Here is a 5,725-nt window from a genome sequence, read left to right as displayed (position 1 = left end):
ATTTTTATTCATTTAAAAAAGAATTATGAGAATGCAAAACCATTTCTTTTCATGCTTTCATTCTAAATGTAATTGTTGCATGCATAGGGTTAGCATATTGAGCATACTCGTGCTACTAAATCATTTAGTTATTAAAATACATGTATCCTATATGAAAAATCATATTGAGCATGTAATCGACACTTATTATCCCCTCCTCTTCCTATTGTTTACTAGGGTTGAGCATTTGGTGGTAGGTTTAGAGAGCATTTTGATGTAGTTTTTTTCATAAAGAGTGATAAATACTCACTTTAACATAAAGTTATGGCTAAATGAAGGCTAAAACTCATGCTTCAACCATACCATATATCCATGGAAACATAAATTATTTTTCTTATTCTTAAGCGACATAATTTTTTTATTTTTTCTATTATTTAATTATTTATCAATTAATACTAGTATTTTTTATTTTTTGATGACTTGATTATACTTATTGAGAATTATTTTAATCCCTCATTTCATCCCATACAATCACCATCAACACATCAAAACCTCCAAATACCATGATTTGTTTTAAAACCATAATTTTACGTGTTTTGCATGTTTAAAGAATAATTAATAAATGAGTGATTCTTGCTGATTTTCTTAATGTTTCTCATAAAAGAGACCATTAACAATTAAGAACAACCATTCACAATTGAGATTTATCATAAAATAATAAAATTTATCATTTAATCATAAAAATGCACTTTATCTCACACGTATCTTGTATTTGGAAGGCCACTGATGCTCACTAATAGCTGCTAACACTCTTCCAAATATCAATCTATGGTCCATTATGTCAAGGCATCATCTTCTAAATTGAAATATCTCAAATCATCCCACCCCCTTCTCTCATAGATTAAGACATAGAAACATGCATCAAGAGGAGAGAGAGGGAGGAGAAAGAGTGACTAATTTTTTGAATTTTCATTCGGGAAGCCATTTCATGCATGGAAGGCAGCAATGGAGAGCTAAAAAAAGACGGTTTTCTTGCAATCATTTGTTGGGTGGCTTCTTTGTAGCCCCAAAATCCCAAATCGTGATGGGGGGAGGGGCGGTGTTTATTGTGATCAACACCATTAAAAAAATCTTCCCCACAACCACCATTTCACCAATTTTTTGGGAGCCACAGGCTCCCCCAAATCCAAAAGGCCATGATTATTAAAATCTTACTTAATTTTGACCCCCAAAGTGCCCGGCCTCCTGCAACTTCCGCATCTAGCGACCCATTCGAGATCCAAAAAATCTTGCACGTGAAGCTTGAGGTCTGGAATAGCTGGGAAGTCATCTTACTTTGATCTAGTAGTCAAAAATTTTATGAAAGTTTTGCAACCACCTCAAAGGTCAAAATTTGCATTCTCCTCTTCCATGGGCACCTAAAATTGTCAAATCCACGTCTTTCACTTCCGTCGGGCTTTGAATTCCACATAAATTTTGCGTCATTCCACTCCTCTCCAACATATCCTGGGCATTTAAATTTTTCTCTCATTAGTAACCACGGGATATAGCAACTCATCCCATTGAATCCATGAATCGATCTATACAAATAACCATAAAGAGCATCAAGCTGCCACAAAATAAAATGCACAACAAGGCACAAACATAGCTCTCACCCTACCCCTTGACAAAATCAAGGCATGAAACCCCAAGGGACAGGCTCAACATAATTTGATAGAAATGGAGAGCAAGTCGCTAACCAACTACTCCAACACAAATAGCTGAAAAGAACTATCAAAGAAGTAATCTTAGGTGGTGGCCTAAACTATCTACCCAACTTAGGACAAGTGGATAAGGAACTCCTACTAGGTGAGTACTCCTATGGCCTAGTCAGCATATATTTTTATTTTATGATATTTTTCCTTCAACTTTCCATACAAGGGCATGTAAAAAAGAGGAAGGTGAGCATAGTGATGTGACTGAAGGAAAATAGGGCATCGTCCTGCCTTGGTACCTAAGAACCTACCAAGTCCTTGCGAAGTGACACTTAAATCTTTGTTTCTTTCACTCACTTTTATTTTTGCTCCAACCTTCCTTATTATTTTTCCAACTAGATGCCACCTCTAGGAAGCGGCCCCCTTGGATCTGACTCATCCCCAAAAACCTACCAGACCCTTGCAAGGCGATGATCAACCGCTTTTAATATTTCTTTTCTTTTCTTGTTCTATTTGAGGGGTTAGAACTCTTTTTACACACCTCTGTATTTTTATATTTCAATTGTATTAAATTTTTTCTCTTCTTTTATTTTGACAATCTTCGCTAACTGCCTCACTACTAACAAATTCTTTTAGAAACTGCTACCTAGCAGGCTGGCAGAATAGGGTCACTAAGACTACCTTCTAAAACATTTCATAGTTCACCTGACAATGTCTTCACCGAAGGCGGACAACTATTCACACCTTCCACAAACACACCTAACATAATCTTGGGAATTCATGCTTTGATTGCCGGTCTTGAACAAAAGAAAAATCCCCCATGAGTATATAAATACATATAGCACATAGAGGAAGTACTTGTAAAGGAAAAATATTACTTGGGCTTGACCACAAGAAGCTTCTATGCAACAAGAGGCTCCCCCAGGTTCCATTGAATCTGTATAGCACATCACTAGAACAAAACCATTAACCACATCTACACTAGATAGACACATGGCCCTCTTGGTCAAATGAAATATATCACTTCAATACAAAAATACTGGCCCTCTTGGCATAATGAAATAATTCATGAAATGACCAGTCAGTAGCGTACTGCTGAAACAACACCTTGATCTCGACCTAACTCTACTGAAGCATAAGATCGACCAAGTTTGAGGGCTCCTCCAGCCATACACTAAGTGCATCAAGTTATTGGCTAACCTTCTGCATAAATAGCAAGGGGTATTCAACAAATATGAGATAAAATGATCCTACACATCCATGAAGAATAGGAAGGTGATTAACTGCCACCTGTTGAATCATAATCCATACCAACCAGTGACGACCAAAATAGGATGTGTTAGCAAGAAATCCCCAGATTAGCCTTGAGTTGATATTAGGAGGAAATTGTCGGAGTGCCTTAGAACTGCAATTGGAAAAGATATCGTTAACAAAAGCATAATTGGCCAAGGAATCTACAAAGCAATTCCACTATTTGGGAAATAAACTTGCAAGTCACTACCTCAAAAATATACATCATATGCAAGGTTGTATAGTGGTACATCGGTAGAATAGCATTTCTCACACTATAGGTCCCATTCAATTGATTGATCACTAGTTACAAATCACCTTTTACTAGTAACTAACAGATACCACCATGTCGGGCTATATTTAGTCCCATAATTAAGGCCTTGTATTTGCTATGTTATTCGTAAAAGCAATACCAAGATATGCTCCCATTTTCATAACAACTCTACATCGAGGATCTTTAATAACCACACCAATACTCACATGCTTAGTAGGCCCTCTAGAAGCTCTATCAAAATACAAATTATAGACCCAGTCTTCATTGATAGGCCATGCCATACTAATCAACTCACTCATACTTTTGATAATTGCCGTAAGAGAGGATGTATAATAGGTACAATCCCTCCTTCCTTGTTGAACTCAATATGGAAACTCATAAGAATCCTGTGCAATGGTGGCAATAGACCTTAATATCCCACATGAAAGATCTGTCTTGCCACTCAATAACTTGATAACCTTTACTCCACTAGATCACTTGACCTTGGTGGTAACGTTGCTCTAAATACAGATGGTTAAGATAAGGAATGATTCTTCCCATTCGATTATCTTGGTATCTACTTCAAGTTAAAGCTTAATCTTGAAGGACATGCATAGGCACCAAGCCCAATGTTAGCTCTAGTTTACCATTTTTTTAAACTCTACCCCTTGCAAGTTTGCTAAAAGGATTGTAGAGCCATTACTTCCTTTACAAAAAAATTTATATTGACCATCCCATTTGGGTTCTAGTTTACCAAGAAATAACTCATGATGAGCATCATAATACAACACCAAAAAACTAACCCTTCACAAATTTATATTTCTTAGCCGGAAGGTCATGAAGTTCTTTCATTGTATTCTTCCCTATCTCTTGCTATAATAGAGTCTTCGATCAAATTTTATCAAGATGCACAAGAGAGATAAATCTTTCTTGCAATGCTTCTACCTCACCCAATGAATGATTGAGAGAATTATTTCCAATGGTAAGACACATTCTTTCCCATATACTAGTTTGAACGGGGTGTGGCTTATAGCTCTCTTAAATGTTGTATTGTAAGCCCAAACTTCCACATACAATTTCTTATCCCAATCTTGCTTACTTTTAGAAATAACTTGGATAAGATCCCTACAAGCTACTTATTCGTATTCTCAATTTGACTATTTTCATGTGGATTACATGGGGTGGTTTTATTATGTTTAATCTTCAAAGCTTCCATTAAGACTACTATAACCTTATTCAAAAAGTGTATCCCTCGATCAGACACTAATTCCTTAGGTGGACCAAAATAGAAAACAATTTGCTCCATAATAAGACTAGCCATCTCCTTAGCATTATCCTTCACCATTGCTTGAGCTTTGGACCACTTTGAAATGTAGTCCATCACTACAATGATATAATGCTTATGCATATTCAATGAAGGGTATATTGGTTCAACAAAATTGATACCCCATTTTTTGAAGGGTAAAGTAACTAAACTAGGATTCAACGGTTGCTTACGATTCTCCCTGGCATCGTGTCTTTGACAAATATCACAACACTTAACATAATTGAAAGCATCTTGAAAAATAAATGGCAACCAATATCTAACATAGAGAGCTTTCTTGGTAGTAAGTCGTCCAGTAAAATATCCCCCACTCAGGTCGCTGAATCATGGCATTCGTCAAGAGTAAATGGTACCTCATCAAGTATTACACATCAACGATAAATTTCATCCACACATTTTCGATACAAAACACCTGATAGAATTGAAAAATGTAGTGCTTGGTGCTTAATCTTTCTCTCCTCGGACTTTGATAGAGTAGCCCCAACCTCTCCTATAGATAGATAATGTGTTATTGCTGCATACCAAGAAGGGATGAAAGCTGTATTAATTTTGAACAAACCTTCGATGTCACTTTCTTTAGCTAGACCTTTTTTTGGTTCCCCAAAATCCACAAGACATTCCACAATGCCCTGTAGCTTTGGTGGCTTACTCCTAATCTCATAATCAAACTCTTGCAAAGTGATTAACCACTTTGCGAAATGGCCAGGCAACTTGTTCATCAATAGCCTAAGTCCTTCCGCCTTCGTAAAAAATGCCACCTTCTCATAGAGAATATAGTGCCTAAATTTCTTTGTCATGAAAACCATTCCAAGGCATAATTTATCCATATAAGTATAATTAAATTCAGATATTACCAATTTATAGCTAGCAAAGCCAATTGGATGACACCATTTCTCTTTCCAAATTTGGGTTAAACAATAGTTACTATGCATTGTTGCTACTAAAAATATATAGAAAACCTCACCTCTTTTGGGTGCTTTTAGGATTGGCACTTTTGCTAGTTTTCGCTTCACATACTCAAAAGATACCCAACAAGCTTCACTCCAATTAAACAAACAATAGTTAAAAGATAACAAGCTCATTAATGGCAACATTCTTTCTACAAATGCTTTGATAAATCTCCAATAATATCCCATTGATGACAGAAAGTTGTGTATCTCTATTGGAGTGCATGGCGTGCTCACA

This window comes from Lygodium microphyllum, chromosome 25 (genome assembly GCF_053477565.2).
Source record: "Lygodium microphyllum isolate KBCC chromosome 25, Lygodium_microphyllum_v1.1.10, whole genome shotgun sequence".
NCBI classification, from domain to species: Eukaryota; Viridiplantae; Streptophyta; class Polypodiopsida; order Schizaeales; family Lygodiaceae; genus Lygodium; species Lygodium microphyllum.
The sequence above is the reverse complement of the archived record's forward strand: the minus strand, read 5'-3'. Positions refer to the sequence as shown.